The 17,985-nt window shown below is 44.8% G+C and overlaps 1 protein-coding gene across 4 annotated transcripts in view; it reads left to right on the forward strand.

The window, feature by feature from the left end:
* Nucleotides 1-214: 214 nt before the first annotated feature.
* The window catches only part of KCNE2 (potassium voltage-gated channel subfamily E regulatory subunit 2), a 113,174-nt gene continuing 95,403 nt past the window's right edge, over nt 215-17,985 (forward strand). Inside the window, exon 1 of one of the 4 annotated variants that reach the window (XM_080604139.1) lies at nt 215-865. The gene's annotated coding sequence lies outside the window, so the exon portion shown is untranslated. Of the gene's footprint in view, nt 866-13,350; nt 13,384-13,464; nt 14,142-15,774; nt 16,221-17,985 lie in introns of those variants that run through there. The other 3 variants (XM_080604142.1, XM_080604140.1, XM_080604141.1) reach the window with 3 other exon arrangements.

The raw sequence follows: 17,985 nt of genomic DNA on the forward strand, positions 1-17,985 counted from the left end.
CCCAGCTTGTCCCTGACTTTGTGCATGGCCACATCTTTGAGGATAGGCCACTCCAGCAACAAATGAGACACTGCTTTGTTAAAGCCACTAGTTATTTCTATATTAGTAAAATTAGGGCTACAGAAATAAGGGGCCTGGGCCCAGGCACTGTAACTTGATTGAACCTACTCTTTAATTATTAAGTTAATAATTTAGTAGTTCCTAGGGTGGTGGTGGCAGGGGGCAGCCAGTGCTCACCTAAACATTAGCAGCACATGGTGTTAACTTCCTCAGTGCAATGACCATTCCCAACAGGCAGCTTGAGTGTGTCCGCCCTGATTTGTAGGCTAAGAGTGTTCAATAGCACAGATGTGGCCAGTCTGTGCCAGTTGGCCTCAGGGTCAATGTGTGAGCCTTGCCACTATGCAGTTTGCTAGTAAAGGTCTAGCCAGAGATACAGTGACCGTTTCTATAGATGAGATCGTGATACGGAGCCCGTCAGTTTCTGCAATGATCAGGTTTTTCAAACTCTTTTCATGACTGTCTCCTCTGTCACAGCAAAGTTCTCTACCACTCCCTTCAACCTCCCTGCTCACCTGGCAATGTGGAAGACCAGGGCTGGTGGTTACTTCTGCATAAGGTCTCTTTCAGCCCCAGCGAACCAGGAATGTGCGTATAACTTGTCAGCTAAAACACTTACCTCCCCAGTGATATACATGGGGCTTTACACAGGCTGGCCAGTTACCTGCAGGGCTGCAGTGATACTGCCCTGTCTTAGATTGTGCTTCTGCTCTCACTGAAATCAGCAGTGACTTCAGCAGTTCAGGACTGGACCACAAACCATAGCATTTCTGGGATCCTTTAAGATGAAAGGCACTCCACATGGGTAAGTTATCATTATTTGTTATTATCCTCTCACTGATCCACTTTGGAAGACAGATGTGCATTCTTTCCCCCCCTGAGAACTGATGAAACATGAAAATCAGTTCTTAGATAAGAAACCCCACAAAGTCAACACAATACATTGTGAGCTATTTGGTTTCTAATCTCTGAAAATGAGCCAGGTCAAACAGACACAGCTTCTCTGATAAATTGTTATTCTTAGAGATTTCGTCCTTCCATGGAAAAGTACTGAGCTGGCTCTCTGATCTCCTCTTACACTGTCATCAGCATACAGCAGCGGGCCAGTGGAAAATTGGAGAAAACCAGCTGCATGTAGAGTGTTAAGGGCATTATTTTTAGATGCTTCGTTTCTTTCTGACTACACACACTTCCCTGTGGAAAACAAGGCTGTCTATGCTAGTGACATATTGGCAGCTGCTGCATTATGCACGGTGAAGCTGCTCTTTAGAAATGGGATGCTAAACAAAATAAATAGGAGAAAAACAGATCTATAAATTTGTGTAGTGCACAACATGAGAGGTGAGGAAGATTTGAGAGCAAATGCATGGGAGTTTTTGTAAAGCACACAAGCACTTCCTTCAGTGGAGATATGAATTTGAGGGGGGTAACTCCAGTTCAATCTCCCCTTTTCCCTGACTGGGGAATTTGCTTTCTTATTTCCACTAGCTGTTGTGACATTTAACAAGTATCAAAGCCGAATGCCGACTTTCCTCGGAAATACTGATCTGCTGTCACAACAGTGCTGCTAAAGAGAGGAATCCCCAGTCCAGCTCTGCTGAAAACTATGTTAATAACTGAATGCATGAGGACTTGGATGCAGTTTGAAACACGTGCACACGTGGATTGCTCCACTGCCTCCTGCTGCCAGCCTGCCCGTTATCTCCAAGGGGTGACTTGCTGCTTAAACTGCATGAAGTTAGGTATGCAATCTGCCAGCATGCTGAAAATCTCAGTCTTTCCTTTTCTTCTGGCTCTATGCAACCTCACCTGGGTGTGAGAAGGAGGCATCTCTAGGAGTGCAGCAAAACTTGAACCTCCAAGTGTCAGGTCACCCTCTGTATACCAAGGGCAACACCTCATGAAGAAAGAAGTGTGAAATCTGTGGAAGGAGGACAGCAGGGGGAATCTCTCCCCCAAACAGAATCTCTATCTTAAACACTCACACCAGTCATACCAGTTAGAAACCTTTCCTCTTTAAGATTTTTTAAGGGAAATGGGAAAGAAGAGTGTAGTGGGGACTCCACAGGCATGTAGTTGTGGTGGCTCCAGGTCCCAGTTTTTGGGGCATCATGTAGATTCTGGATGGGAGTTAAAAAAGGTTCTAGTTGAATTTTCACTTGTGCAAGTGTTTCACATTTGGGATGCAGCTGGATACAGCTTAGATAGCTCGTCAGAGGCCTATTGTTAATTATAGTGCCTGGGAAATTTTGGGTATAAGGCAATGTGTTCTCTTTGCCCTAGAAGCTGTTACTGTCCTAGAGAAAAATGTTACTTTTCTGCCTGACTTTAAAGAAAACCAACAGTGTGTTAACCCTCTCTGTTTTTCAAGACAGTCCATCCTCCTAGCTTTTGGGGCACTTCAGCTACTTCTAAATTGTGGGCATTGGCAGCAACCCTTACCTCTGAGTACGCATCTTCGTGAGCATCCTGACAGCCAGTGCGGGTGAAACCTGGACATGCTCCAACCTTTCTGGCTACCCCAGGAGGCAGTTTGGATGCCAGACAAACTAGAGAAGAACCTAAATAGTGCCAGAGCAGGATGACGCCTGCTACTGAAAAATGAATTATTCTCCCTTGTGGCACCTTGTGTATATGCACATATATAGTACAGGTAGGTCTCCCAGCATTTTCCAAAGTTTAGACCTACCCATTTTTTACTTTTTTTTTTTTTTTTTTTTTACTTTGCCAGTCTTGAACCGTTTTAGTAGGTATTTCCTGGGTCAAGTATCCACTTCAGATTGATGTATTTGGGAAAGATTTGCCTAGATTAGCTCAGTCATTTCCAGGAACAAAGATAGAGAAAATTGTTGTTTTGTCCACACCGCATTAAAAAAAAAAAAAAGTAAAAATCTTCCAGAGTTTTTGCTGAGATTCTTTGGTGTTTCCATGCTTGCGATTTCGCAATGGGATGCCACAGTGTCAGGGGCATGCCTTTTGCTCTTTTTTCCAAGATAAATTGCCTTTATTTGGCCTGCTTAGCAGCTCTTGAAATTTGACAGTCGCATGTAGTCAGTAGATGGATTTAGAAAACTCGGCACTCAGGCATGCTTCAGACCAAGACCTCGGAAGCTGAGCAGAACTTTATAGGTAGCTGCTTGGGAATGCTGTAGCGCTAGGCACAGAAACTGAGACAGCAAGGCTGTTTTGTGGGCTCTTAGTGGTCCAGAAAGCATGCCAAAGAGCAAGACGGGGGAAGTTTTCTGGATTATTACAAAGGGGTATTAGTACATGGTGGGTGGTGGTGGGGAGCTGAAAAGGAAGAGAGACAGACTGGATCAGTAGAGCTCAGCAAGCAGTGGAGATCTGTTTTCACAAAGTATGTACAGACTGCAGTTGGCTATGACAGTCAGCCTCAGCATGGGAGACGGTGAGGATTAGAGATAAAGCAGCAACTTCAGCTTAATCCCTGTTGCTTTATATGAGGATTGATGAGCACTTATATTTACATGGGCTGCTTGAGCGTGCTGACCTCCTCCAGATCTCAGCCTCCGATTGCACACGAGTTGTGCATAGACCAAAGCTGGTGCTGGCTGCAGCTTTGCTTGGAGAGTTGCCGAGATGAGGAGGTTCATTGCCAGTGATGCAGAGGGTAGGAGGCGAAGGAAAAACAGCCCGGGTCTCAGCAGATGAACGCTGGCTTGGCAATGCAAGTTCTCTCCCTGCCTCCTGGGGGAAGTGGCCAAGATTCACAAAGTGATGTAGTTTTTGGATGGGGAAAAGTAACACTGGATGAGTTTTATGCTACCAGGGGTGAAAGCCACTGGCCTTGGTGGCAGAAGCCAGAAGCACCCTCCCCTTGTTCTCTCCTCCCTGTGCATCCAGGAGGCCCAAGCTGTGCCCAGTTCCCCTCCCCAGCCTGCAGCAGGCAGGATAGATGGACAGACAGAGCCAGTGTGCAAAGTGCCCTCCTGACTGGGAGGGCAGTCATGGCATAAGCGACAGGCTTGGCCAAAACACACTGTGAGAGGAGTTTTAAATCTAATTGCTCTGCAGATACTCGTTTGACACTGTAGGCCATGCCGGGCGTACAGGGTCTTGTGGAAGCAGCGAGCCAGAGGGATGCCAGGTCCTATGCATGCATAAACACAAATATTTCTAGTGCTTTTTGCCTGCTGTTTCATCCTTGTACAGGCATCCTTTCATTCCTGTTCACTTTCTCATCTGAGCATAGGTCTGCAATGGAAGTCTTGATGCACATGGAAACATCACCCACTTTTTGTCCCTCCGTGACAAAACCGTGGCCTAGAAGTTATTCCCAAACCAGTCAAAAGCCTTCTTCCTCTACAACGCTGACCAAATAAGCCTTGTGATGATCATCTTGAGTTTGGAGAGGACAAAAACAACATACAAATCTCTGGGGAAAAAGTAAAAAGCGTCTTATTTATGTAAATGTTGCATCCATGCCCTAGTATCCTAGATAGCAGTGTTTTGACTAACTACTAACTGGAATGGTTCTAGTTCTCTCCACCTCCGAAAAGGACTCAAAAATGTAAAGAAAATCAGTCAACTTACTGAAGTTGAGGCATAGAGGAGATTGGTTTTGTTTTTGATCTTATAGTGGCCAATGAGATTAAGCCTGAGCAACGTTTCTGCGGTTCCGTCTCTGTGATAAACACTAGAAACTGCTCTTGCTGATAGGATACCTGGAAGCTGCTTTGTTGTTGAAGTGCTTCAGAGCCTTCGTTTCATTATTTACAGCTTTGCAAGTGGAACGTGGGCAGCTGCGAAGCTGAGAAAGATCAGGGAGGCCTGCATGCCTCAAGGTTATTCTGATCTGTTTAGTACCCAATTTTATACACGCCGGGGACTGATAGCATTTCCCTTGCCTTTTTGGTTATTTTCTGTTCCTTCATCAAATCTCAGGAGCCTTTACCATTGTGTCCTAAGGGCAGCCTCCTGCCAAGAGTCTGTTTATTGTGCATGTGTCATTATTTACAGGCCTAGTGTCTGCCTAATGTGTCTCAGGCCTGATTTATACTTCCAACTAATGTAAATTTACACCCCAATCTTGTTTAATTCTCTTCTGCCAGGCTCACACACTTGACTGCCTAGCCACAGAACGGATCTTTTCCTATTTGATTGCAATGTCAGACTCTCCAGATTCAGAGCTCTGCCCTGTTCACTTTCTAACTGCAGAGGCAGAGAGCTGGCTGGGTAGGTAGGTGCTGAACTGCTTGATGTCATGATTTGGAAACTTGTTTTGTTTATAATTCTGGGTTTGTGCAACAGCGTGTTGAGTACAAGCTCTCATATGACGTCTCTACTAATCAACAGAGGCAGCAATGTGATTTAGCATACTTTGAGGAGCAATAGAGGGCATTGTACATGCGAAAAAGTGATGGGCTGTGTCTTCACAGGAGATAAAAAAACCTGAGAGATGCATCTAAATGCTTCTTCCTTTACTGTGCTGTTCTGAGGATGGTAGCTTTGCCTGTACAGTCCAGACAGAGCTACCATCACAGTATTTATGTCCCGTTTCTCAAGGTGAACTGGAAAGAACAGGCATTAGTAATGCTTCTTTACTGTGAATTGCCTCTGCAGATCCTCACTCTTGGGAACATGCTTCAGCACAGTCTATAGAATATCTCTGGCACAACACCGGGGATTGGTTCATGCATATTTATCAAGCACTTAGATATCTTTCAAGCAAAGGCGCGAGGCATGCATTGCATTATTTTTAAAATCTGGTGAATGCACTGCTCCTTGCACTGCACACTGCTAGGCTGGGCTTTAAGAGTCCACAGGCTCAAAGCAGGCATAACAGGCAGTGCTCAAAGGCTTTGGAAATAACTGAGGCAGAGCAGAGCAGAGCTCTGGCCATGCACACACATAAACCTCCACGTGCATATCCATCAGCAGCGTGCTCCCAGGGTCGCTCACCTCTGCTCTTTGTGGATTGTCACCTGAAATGAAGTCTCTGGCTATTTCTCTTCCTTCCTTCCTTTGCATAATTTGGAAAATGCTGTCTCAGCCACCAGGAAAGCGTTAGTAATGGATGGCTTCCTCTGAACATGTATTTTGGGCAATGGCACCGTTCCTAAAGCCAGGTGTGGTAGCAGAGATGGGCATTTGTTGGTTTTGTTTTTTCTTTTTTTTTTTTTTTTTTTGACTGTTAGGCTGTGAGGGGTGCCTCTGCCTGGTTAAAAACCACCTTGAAGCTGGTGTCCCACCTCTGTCTATGTGACAACCCAGGCGTCCTGCCTGCTCTGTACTCCGTGTTGAAATACCAGGTGGTTCTGTGGTCCTTCCTCGATGCTAAGGACTCCCACCTACTCCTGTGGTACTGAGTCCTTCTGGCCCAGGAATAGCTTACACACAGCAGAGCAGCTTCAACAACAAGAGGACTGTTGCCCAACAGGAGTTTGAGCTCATCTCTGTCAAGGCTCCCATTTTTCTGAGTCCGCTGAGATGTTCCACCCTAGGGGACCCCAACATCCATGTGGCCACTGGTGTGCTACTGATGAAGGGATGATCGGACTGGAAAACTAACCTGGAGCTGGGATCACAGGCAGCTCTGAGCTCAGGCAGCTCCCTGAGCTCTCTGCTTGGTTGTTAGTGCTAACAGAAGAGGTGAGAAATTGGCACTCTGTAGGGAAAAGAGAAGACTTGGGCAGCTTGGATTTAGATTGTTGCTAAATTTCTCCTTTTGAATTTGTAGTGGGACACGAGGCCAGGTTTCAGTACAATAGTTCAAGTGGCTTGCTTTTACTTTTCCCTCATTGAAGCTAAACATCAATGTCTAAACTGAGCAAAGTGGTGCTTGGTGCCCTAACCTGGAGTAAAATGGAAAAGGAAATATTTATAACCAAGCATTGTAATTGATATGACACTGAACTGCTGATTTTTGCCTACGCCTTGTGGAGCAGGGCTTTTTTAGAAATATAGCTTATAGTGTAACTGCTTAGAAAGAAAGTATATATATATATGTGAGTATACATATGTACTTGTGTATTTATATAGATGTATATGTAATATATATATATGTACTCATAAACTTTAAAAAAAAGGGGGGCAGCTAGTAGAGTTGTAAATTGCCTGCTTAGCTACATTTACCTTATATTTATAGCGGTACTGTTATATGTACTTGCAGGTTTTAGTGATGGTAGGAGAAAAAATAAAGTCACAGTTGCTTAGAAAATCATTCCCAAGCCTGTGGGGGCACATGTTGGTGGCATGTTATTCGATGTAACTTGCTGGGGTACCAGAGACCTGACAAGTCCCCATCTTTGCTGCTGTAGAGCACCTCTGCAACCTCCAAGATTTGCCTGGTTCTGGGCAGCTGAAAGGAGAGCTAAAACCCGAGCTGCCCACTTGCATTTTGCCATTGACAAAATTTGTTTGGTCAGTTGGTCTCTGAGTTTAGTGTTGATGCTTGCTGCTGTTTTTCTGTTGCAGTCTTTATTCTGTTTTAGGAGAGAGTTTTGCAGAATGTTTATGTCCCGGAGGATGAGATTTCGTTTTGAAGTCAATTAGGAGCGAAGGGCTACTTCAGCACTGTCCTCAATAAACTCTTGTTCAGCTAGCAGAAAGCTCTGCTTGCTCTGAGCCAAAGGGCTGACGTAGGAGTTGTGTCAGTAGAGGACTGACAAGGCACAGCAGGCGCTGAAGAGGGGAAAATTCAGTTAGGGTAGCACTGGAGAAGAAGAAGGTTTAGAGCAGGGTGCGTGCTTGGCTTAGGGGACAAGCTGAAAACTTGGTAGGCCTTTTCTCTGCCTCGTGGAGGAGCAAAGGTCCCTCTCCTTTTCAGGCTTTCCAAAGGAAAAGGGCCCAGGAGGTAGGGCTGGTCAGCTCAGCCCGGACCCTGGTCAACATCTCCTCACTGCATTGCTCTGTGTGAAGGCTGCAGGTCAGCCTGGGTGACATCTGGCACTGCAGCAGCTACAGCAGGCCCCCTCTCCCAGAGCAGAAACACACTGGGGGAAACTGGTGCTTAGTGCCCTAACCTGGAGTAAAATGGAAAAGGGAATATTTATAACCAAGCATTGTAGCTGATGTGACACTCAACTGCTGATTTTTGCAAAGAACTATGCCTTGTGGGGCAGGGCTTATTTTCATGTTCATTTCACACTAGCAGAAACCAGCAACTGAAACAGCCATGTGTCGTCGCTTACTTCAATTCCCACAGCACTCCTCTCTCAGAGACACTGGCACGAGGGTTTTCAAGGCTATAGAGGTAACTGGATTGACTACTGGTCCAAGTAAGTCTCCCCCCTCCAAAAGGAAAGATAAATGTTCACATTTGATTCACCATGACATTGCAAGCACATGGGATAATGGGAAGAAGTGAGCAGCATGGGATAAGAATAAGCACCTGGGGGCTAAGAGAAAGGCCCCTTTTTTTGGGGTCCATTTTGGCTGCTGCTGATGGTAAAAAAATGCCCAAGCCCAACCTAGTTCCATCACTTGTTTTGGAACCAGAAGAAAACCTCTTAGAAGTGTGTTCTATCTCAACCAGGTGGACCAATCTGGGGAAAATCACTGTGTTTCTGTGGTAACCAGCGACAAGCCTCATGCTGCTTTTAAAAAGGTGCCATTCCCAGCAGATTCATGCATGATTCACGAGCAGCCAGCCAGCAGCTGACTGGTGACAGTTTCCACCTCATCCCGTGGAAGAGTAAGTAAGAGATCACTGCTTCCCATAATGGGTAGAGGAAGCCACCCTGGTTTGAAACGATTAAAATGATCCAAGGTGGAACGCTTGAGAATTTACCATCTTCTGCCAAGCAGAGTGTAACAGAATTTATCAGTCCACGTTTTTCTGGTAGTCTGAAGAATGATTTCTGATATATTAGTTTGTAGGTAAATGCAAATGTTCATCTAGTCTGGTATTTGCCTTTTTTTTTTTTTTCATTGGATTACATTTTTAGGAACAGAGGTGGATATTGCTTACAAAACAAATACAAAACAAAGTTGAGCCCTTTAAACAAACAAACAAAACTGTAATCTTCTGCAAACTAAAAGTTTTTGAATAATACTTTTATGCTCAATAACAATAAACTAGGAAGGTTTTAAGAGGTTGGGGAATCAACATTTTCTATGCTTTCTTATTCTTTTCGATAAAGTCAGCTGTAAAAAAAAAGTGCTTGGGTAATGAATGGTAAGTTATTCATGACTTTTTTGAAGAAGAAATAACAATGTGCCTTCTGTGAATATTAAGTAAAAGTAACCTTAGGGGGATGGGTTGGGCAGTGTGAGTCATACACAGGTTTTGAATTATTGATGTTCTACAATTGTCAGCCTTTAAAAGCTCGCACTGTATATCTTAGTTCCTTTGAGGCAGGTGGAATAAGTTTCTGCAGATCCATATATGTTTCCACAATAAGGTACTATGGCAGCACATGAAGGAATTTAGAGTTGTGCTGATTTTTGAGCTACCTCTCCGCAGAGCACAGCCTCTCTTGCAACACAGCGTGTAACTGTGCTTTCCCCAGGGGCTATGCAGGCACACTTTGTGTGCTCCAGCCCAGTACATTTCCATGAGCTACTTCCCATGCGCCTATTTTGAATACTCTGTGATTGCTTTAGGAGTGCGGTTTCATTAGCTGCTTCTGAGAGCTGAGTTTTTGATGAAGGTAATTTTGATGGTTAACAAGTCTCTGCCCTATCACTTTATTGGTATCTTCAATCTAAGAAACCAGAAAATGTGAAGACTGGGACGTAAAGCACTCAGGAGTTATGAAGAAGAATTGAATTGCTTGTGTGTTGTCCATTCCAGCTGCTTGCATGTATGCAAGTGCGATATGGTTTCCAATTACATGCTCATGTGCTCTATTTTCTGTGACATGATGTCCCCTTTTAGTGTGCTGGCCGGATGGTCCTCATTGACTGGGTCGCAATTCATTATTACTGGTTCATTCTCAGCATTCAGTGCGTGGCCCCAGGCCTTATTTACTGCAAACCATCTAAATCCTGCAGAGACTCCACTCTAATTGATTTCCTCAGCTCCACTTTGATTTAATTTATGCCACTCTACAGTATGCAAGCACTAGAGATAAAATTCACCCTCCTGCAACGAGTGGAAAAAGCTTATGCTCTCTTGGTGGCTCCCCTGCAAGCTCCCTAAAGGGAGGTTGAGGGGAAGTCCAGTGGTCGATAGTCCTTGGACTACAGAGGAGCTTCGTCCCTGTGTTTTATGGGTGGCAGCAGTGGGCAGGCACTACAAGGCTTTGACCATCGTTAGGAGAATCAGTGGGACTGCCTGAAGTGTGGTGACAGCAGAAGTCCTGGCGGGTGTTTTGGCCCTGTGGATGGTGGTCAGAGGGACCCCTTCCACTGCATGTTAAGTCCTTCAGCAGAGGCACTGCTGGACACCAGCTGAAAGGCACACAGGCATGGATAGGTCAGAGGGGAAAAGCAGAGGGACTGTCACCCTACCGTGCATGTGTGTGGCAATGTATACACAACGGCTGTCTGATAGGTGTGGTATCATTTAATCCTAACTGTCTTAGTGGGCCTACATTCAGGATTTAGCATAAGGTGATATAGGAAGTAACATATAATTACTATTAGTGACAGATTAGGGTGAGAATAAGAGCAGTAATTTAGCGTCGATGAATAGCTGTTGCAGGCAGTGTGTGTCAGCATAGAATTAGATGTGGAAAACAGAGGTTAGATGATCAGGAAATATTGAAGGTGCAGAGAGGAGATAGACGAACTGGGCCAAAATGGCAGAAGACATTCCTTGCTAGTCAGGCAGCCAATAAACATATTTTTTACCTTATATATATTTGAAAAAGATCATACAATCATATCTAGGCTGTAGCCACCCACCCCATCCGTTCAGAGGTCTGGGGCCAGGAGGCAGCGTGACCTCTTCCTCATCTCATTCCTCTCATCCCCAATTTTGCCCAGAGGTCTGGGATCAGCCTGTAGGGTCACAGGGAGAGAGACACAGCCTTGGTGTGAGTGCTTCTCCTGCTCCCCCATGCTAGGTCAGTGCAAGCTGTGGTGGTGCAGAGAGAGGTAGAGGTGCGGACATCTGCATGCCCCACTGAGGCTCGGCTGCATCCAGCAAGGCAGCTCCAGGCTTCCTTTGTGCCTGTCCCAAGCGGTAAATGAGGTGCCAGATTGCTGTGTCTTGTGTGCAGAAGCTCAGCAGGCTGAGAAGCAATTCCCCTCTCCTGTCCTCCTCAGAGGGGGGTCTTCCGAGGAAGGCTGCTGCTCAACGCGCCACAGGAGATGACCTGAGAGGAGCCTGCGGTCAGTACTCCCTGCCTGTTAGCAGGGGTGGAGGCAACCCCTAATAGTCTGAACACTCAAGTGCATTGATAGTCTGCTTAAAATAGAGTGGCGGGGAGTTTTACGACAATCCTGCAGTCTCTTGGGAAACTCTGATGAAGCAAATGGTTCAATGCAAATAAAACCAGACAGGTCAGGAAGAAGCTTTTCAAGCATAAAATACCAGGCCCAGAAATATCAACTGAAAAATGTGCAAACTTTTTTTTTTTTTTTTTTAAATGTGAAGTCTATACGAAGTTAGCCTTGCTGGTTGTAACCGTTTCCTCAGCTCCCACACAGCAGTCTGTCTTCATTTGCTGCTATGTTTTGTTTAGAATCAAAGCTTTCACGGACTGCGATCTATCTGCTTTATGTGTTTGTAAAGCTCCATATATGTCTCGGGAGTTGTTTGAACAGTAATATTAAGTAAATAGAAGCTAGTTTGGGCTGAAATGCTATAAAATATATACTTCAAAGTCCTGTAAGGTTCTTGATTAAGTATATATTTGATTTGGGACCGCACCTATGTGTGAAATCAGATGACAGAGGTCCAGGTGAGCTCTCAAACTGGAAGCCAGATGTGTTGTGAAGCTGTTTTCATTCTTATTAAGCCCCTGGTGCAATCTGAAAGGATAGTCTTTCCCAGACTTCTGTGGTACAAGCCTGGAGTTTTCAATAAAAGTAGAGAAATGAAAGTACAGATTAGAGCATCTGCTTTTTTTTTTTTTTTTTTTTTTGCTAAGTGACAGTTGTTGATAAACTGGGTCATCTGAAAAGTGTCTGGAAGTGGGATTCATGTTACTGAACTTTAGAAGTCTGGGGGTAGGTGTCTACACCAGAGCTGCTCCCCTGAGGACTTTGTTGCCCTAATTTTGGTACCTGCTTGAGGGTGGGATGAATCATGCCCTGCAAAGCACCTCAGCTGGCTGACTACAAAGGAAGCCTAGCTCAGCGGTTGGCAACTGCATTGGGGGAAGCCTGCATTTGGAGTAGACGAATCCCGAATCAGAGGTTTTTATGCACAACAACAAGATGATTGATACCGTGAAGGAAAATTTTGTTCCTTTCACAGCAGGATGGAGGTGATGGGATCTCTGGGAAATACAGCGTATTGGGTTTTCCTAGGATGCTTTTGCTTCTTGGAGCTGGTCCTGGAAATGGTACTAAGGAGAACTATGCAAGGTAGAGCTTATTTTTCCAGGCTTGTATTTGAGAGTATCATAAAACCTGGCAGAGGGCATATCTTCATGGGCAGGTACAGGCTAACTTCTATCCAGAAGTCAAATAGCTGCATTAGCACACCTAGCCAAGAAGCCATCCTGGAGAGCAGAGAAGACCTGAGCTCTGCCTGTACGTGTCCACACAGGCATGATCTGAAGCAGTTGTCTAAGAAGGATGGCAAAAACCTACTGCTGGAATTGAGAAAGGTCCGGACCCAGCTTCTCTGAGGTACATACAAAAGGTTACACACAGTGAAATACTGGGCAACCAGAAGTGCCCTTGATGTAGCCCGAGCAGCTACATTACAGGAAATGTTTTAGTGATGAGGGAGTACGAGTAGTTAGGGACGGAAGGGCTGTGGAAATAGCAGAGAAGCAATCTTGGAGAAACTGTCATGATTCATAATAGCTGGGCATTACAGGGTAGCCAGAGTCAGAGCAGTCCAAGCAGGTACAAAGTCAGCATCAAGCCCCAAGCCTCTCTGTCTCACTGTTGTTCACAAAAGCAAGCGGGGAGCTGAGGCACATGAGGCACTCTGGGACACTTCTGGCAGCGTGTCCATGGCACAAAATCGCTGTTGTGTGATCTAGCTAGCAGCAGCGACCGTTCACAGCCTGCCCACACAACCATGCCTTCAGCTGCTACGTGACCTGGCAGTGCAGAGCGTTCACATGACTGAGGGATGAACTATGGCCTCAGAAGATGCAAACAGAATATAACATGTGATATCGAGCTGTTTATAGCAAGGTGTTACTAGTTGCCTTGAAGCAAAATCTTTGCTCCATAGTAAGCTCCTCGCACAGTGAAAGGGGAGGAAAAAAATAGATGAGGCCTAGTCAGAAGGTAAGAAATGTGGGCTGAGACGTTCTCTAATTGCAAAATGGAGGGTCTACAATCACAGGCAGCCTCTGTACACATGAGAAAAAGAAAGCCAACAGACAGAAACGGTTATGTGTGTCATCATGAGAAAAAGCAGAACTGACAGAAGGGGGAGACTTAGTAACTGTGAGCAAGAAAATATTCTGCTGTCATTTGTTTCTACTTTTTTTTTTTCTTTTTCTTTCTGGGAAATAGGACTTTGTGGGCACACTTTGTAAATAGGATCTCACCAAAGAATCTCTCTGATGTTGTCATTAATTTTTTCCTCCTTCCATAAACAAGCCTAATAGAAACTAGCTCTAATAGCGCGGTAGAATGTGCCCTCAGGAAAAAAAAAAAAGAAAAAAAGAAAAAAAAAAGACAAGTTGCTTGAAGAGAAAAATCTTGGAAATATGATTTGTAGCACAGTTTTTATTTAGATCCGGATGTAGGATAAGATATATCCATATTTGGCTCGAACTCTTGACATGAGATTTAGAAGAGAAAAAAAAAGGGTCCCCATCTGAACTGAGGACCCGAGAAAACTTAGGTTCCAGGCATATCCACATGAGACTTTCCAAGATAAATTAACAGCAGGCCAATTTGTAGATATTCAGCTGGACTTCTTTCTACGGACAGAGATGTGAAAGAAGGCTAAGAACACTTCACACAGCTGTGTGATTTTCCAGGGGAAGTGAACCTCCATTTGTAGCAGCCTACCAGGAGAGCAAGCAGACAAAAAGGTAGAATTCAATTGCTAGGAACCCTATTAGTCAAGATTTGCTCCTGGTAGGCATCAAAGTCAAAAGGCAATTATAGGTTGGTCTATGATATTTTTCAGCTCTGGGAAACATTGTTATATCTGATTTAGAAAACAAGAGGATAACGCAGAAATTCGGGAAGACTGTTCAGCTAATTGCTGTTGTGGTGATCAAGAAAAACTGGCTAGAAAAGGGTTGCCATCTCTTTAAAGCTGGCCAGGAGAGAGACTCACAGCAGCCTAGGGAAAGGTCCTTGGAACCAAGATGCTGAAGTTCAGCTCTTGTGTCGAAAGGTGGCTTTGGGTCTGGGAACTGGGCAAGAACAGAGGACATTTGTCTACTGAACAGGCAGTAAGGCTATGAAATGCACAGCTGTGACAGACAGCAGTTATATATAGTCATTTCTTAGAGCTGTTAGCAGTCAAGAGAGCACTGTTCTTCAGGGTCTTGAGTTCCTGCCTGCATCTTAGCTGTGGGAGACAACAGAGTCAGTGCGAAAGAGAGGGAAGGGTGTTTAAAGTTCCCTGATAAAGCTTCAGGCTGGGAAGAGCTTTTCATTAATCTGTTATTCAATGTGAGTGCTGCTTATTGGCGCACAGATGAAACACCTAAGATTTGGCGGGGCGGGGGGAATCCTGAAAGCTCTGCTTTCTCCCAGGGTATGCAGTTCATTTCTGCACATAATTGAAAATTGGCCATGACATCTGCTGTATCTGTCAGGCGCTAGCACAGACACTGACAATTAGCAAACTTTCTCATGCAGTAGCTGAACACGCTGGTCGTTACCACAGCTGAGATTAGAACCAGGAACCACATGCTTCAGAGAAGCAGCTCCACCACTGTGTGATGTATGAACCAAGAGGAGGCTTCTTTCTAACCTTGCCAGTGCTCAGCTCGCTGAAGACGAACTTCAGCTATTTTCTCACATTCAGAAATCCCCATATTCTTGTAGGAAGTGGGAGGTCTAGACAAATGAAAGATTTTAGGCGCTCCTATTTGGGGAGCACCCGAGGGAAGGACTGTTTGAGTAATTTGTTTGTACAGTGCCTAAAATAAAGGGGCCCTGATCTGTAGTGTTAAGGGAATAGAAATAATAACAACAACAGTAGTCTTTCCTTTTTCAGTGGGGGCTCCTTACAGGATGAACGTAGAACGCAGTGGGCTGGACTTGGCCTGCGACAGACTTGTAAAATTGTTTTTCTTTTTATTCTTTTTATTATTATTTTTAAGCTCTGTGTGGATAGACTCTTTCTGACATCTGAATATGACTTATGCTCTATCGATGTGACGAGGAGGAATGTGAGAGCTGGCTCTGCCTTTGGGTATAGGCAGATAGGTTTCTATTGAAGACGGAGGGTTGGACAAATGCATCCAAGTATGGAATTTGAAGTACCAAAATTACATCCTGTGAGTTCTGAGTACACAGTGACCACACTACAGGTTGTTGATTTCCAGACCTGCTTTATAACTGGTGGTTTTCTCCGTGTGACAGACAGGAGACAGCCCTTCTCAAGGACTCTGACAGCCCTGGCTTTGTACAAATGCTTTATCTTCAGAGGATGCCCGCATGTCATGGGGCATTTACTGAGATGTGAAGGCACTGACTTGAATAAGAGCCGAGCACTCAGTGTTCCCAGCTCAGCCTGGCTCCCCTCTGGTAGATTTGAGGCACAGAGAGGGAGGGAATTGAGCTGTTCGGATCTTCCTTTTTGTTCAGATATAACTGCACAGAAAAGTAAATGAGTGCTTTCAGACTGAGTCCTCTCACTCCTCAGTAATGAAGATGCTGGTATGTGCATTGCTGTGTTTTCCTCCTTTAGCCTGTTAGCTGTTCATGCTACAGTGGAACTGCTCCCTGCTGAATTTCACTCGAGAGGCAGCTGCTCTTCATGGGCCAGGGTCACCAGCAGTAGAAGCTATCAAAGTGAGCTGGACTTTGGGGGGTTACAAGTTGCTTTTGACATGTTGCTTTGATCTCATCCTCTTCATCAAAGTTCCTGTGTAATGGCCTTATAAACACCTTGCCTCAAGGGTTGCGGAGCCCCATCTTCATCTTTTATGGTAGGTGGTACTGTGGGCTAATACTAAGAGAAGCTGCTCAACTAAGATGTTGGAAAGGTCAGTGCTGCCTTCAGCAAGGAAAAGTTGCTTTATCCTCATCTTTGCTGTACCCTGATCCTTGTTGTTTTACCCTGCAGTTTATTGAGTGCTGATTCCACAGAGGACTTCTCTTGCTTTTTTTTCTGATTGTTCTGTCACTGAATTGTGTAATTAATGACTTTAATATGGCAATCATAACGTGAGGCAGTAACAGAGACACTCTGACAACCAAAACAAGTGAAAACCCCTGTAAGATTAATGCTCTTGTTCTTTCTCCCATGGTAAAATGTCAGTATTTTAGGAGAGAAAATGTTTTCAGCTGTGCACAGAAGGGTTTTTATTTAAGTGACCACAATTTCAGAGTTTCCATTGTGTTCTCATTCTCCCTCTCTCTTTCTTTATGAACATGCTAGTATCATTTATTTAAATTTCTCCCTGTTTTCATTGGAATGTAGTTAATTGACTTGGAAGGAGTATAATCTCTTGAAGAAAAACATGCTTACCATGTAAATAGCTCCCTCTGAAAAGGTTTGCAAAAAAGCAGATTATGTACAAATTCTTAGAATGCTCAGTTGTGCCAAACACTGTTGAATTTATTTGTATTGGTCAAGTTCTGGCACCAAAATATGACATTTGTATGATTATTCACGTTGTTTATTAACTAATGTATAGCTGTAATAGTCTAATTACTAATGATCTTAGTATGGCCATGTAAGCTGTTCACAGCAATAGCACAAACCACATGCAATTTGGCTGGTTTCAAGTTTAAGCAGGGAAGTAAAAATTACTGGGTTTCATGCAGAACTGTTTGGCCCATGAACCTTTCATCAAATCTGCAAGAATAACTTATTTGTTTTTGGTTCCCCCCTCCCCTTCTCTCTACACACACACCCCTATATTATGGAAAAGCTTAAATGAATGCTGTGTTTTTGTTATGTAACTTCAGGCCAGTGGCTGAAAATCGGCCGTATGATAGGTTTCCTGGTTGCTGATTGATCCAAACCAATGTCTTTGTGTACATATAGGCAGAGCAATGTATCTCACTGTTGTGGGCCATCCATTGTGAAATGCTGAGAAAGTCCTCGATTATGTCCCAGGTGGGACACGGCTACCTCAGCTTCGGTGTAAATGTTTGGATTCAGAATTTAGCTCCCCTGCTGAGTTGCCACAGAGGCAGCTGAACTCTGTGGTCATCTGCCTCTCCGATAAGAAAGCATTTAAGATGTCATTTGGAGCTGTGTCTGGGGCTCAGCATCAGCAAAGTTAGCCAAACTGGGCAGGAAGGGTGAGGGGACAGCGCGGGCTTATATGCCTGCGTCAGCAGGGAAGGTCAGTGCCATGCCAGCTCCGTGCTGGCACCAAGCTGGAGGGACCTGAGCCAGTCCTATGAGGCATTTCTACGTGTTGGATCAGAGCTGTGCTGGCGGTAGGGAGACCTGCTCTGCCCTTGGATGTGCAAGGAAGGTGCAGTCCCATGCTCAGTGGTGGCATGGGGCTGGGACTGGCACCAGCTTGCACTTTTCTGGCTTGGGCGGAGCTAACAATCAGTCACTTTCTGCATTTGACAGTACAGACATGCCCTGTAAGCCCCCAGCCCAGATGTTCAGGCCATAATTAGAAGAGAGGAACCTGGCTGCAAGCTGTAATATTACCGTATATTGAATAGGTAGACCAGGCACAGGCAGAGGTATGTATGGCAGCAGCCTATGTGGGAGGAAGGAGAGGG

Source organism: Anser brachyrhynchus, assembly GCF_964034855.1.
Source record: "Anser brachyrhynchus genome assembly, chromosome: 1".
NCBI classification, from domain to species: domain Eukaryota; kingdom Metazoa; phylum Chordata; class Aves; order Anseriformes; family Anatidae; genus Anser; species Anser brachyrhynchus.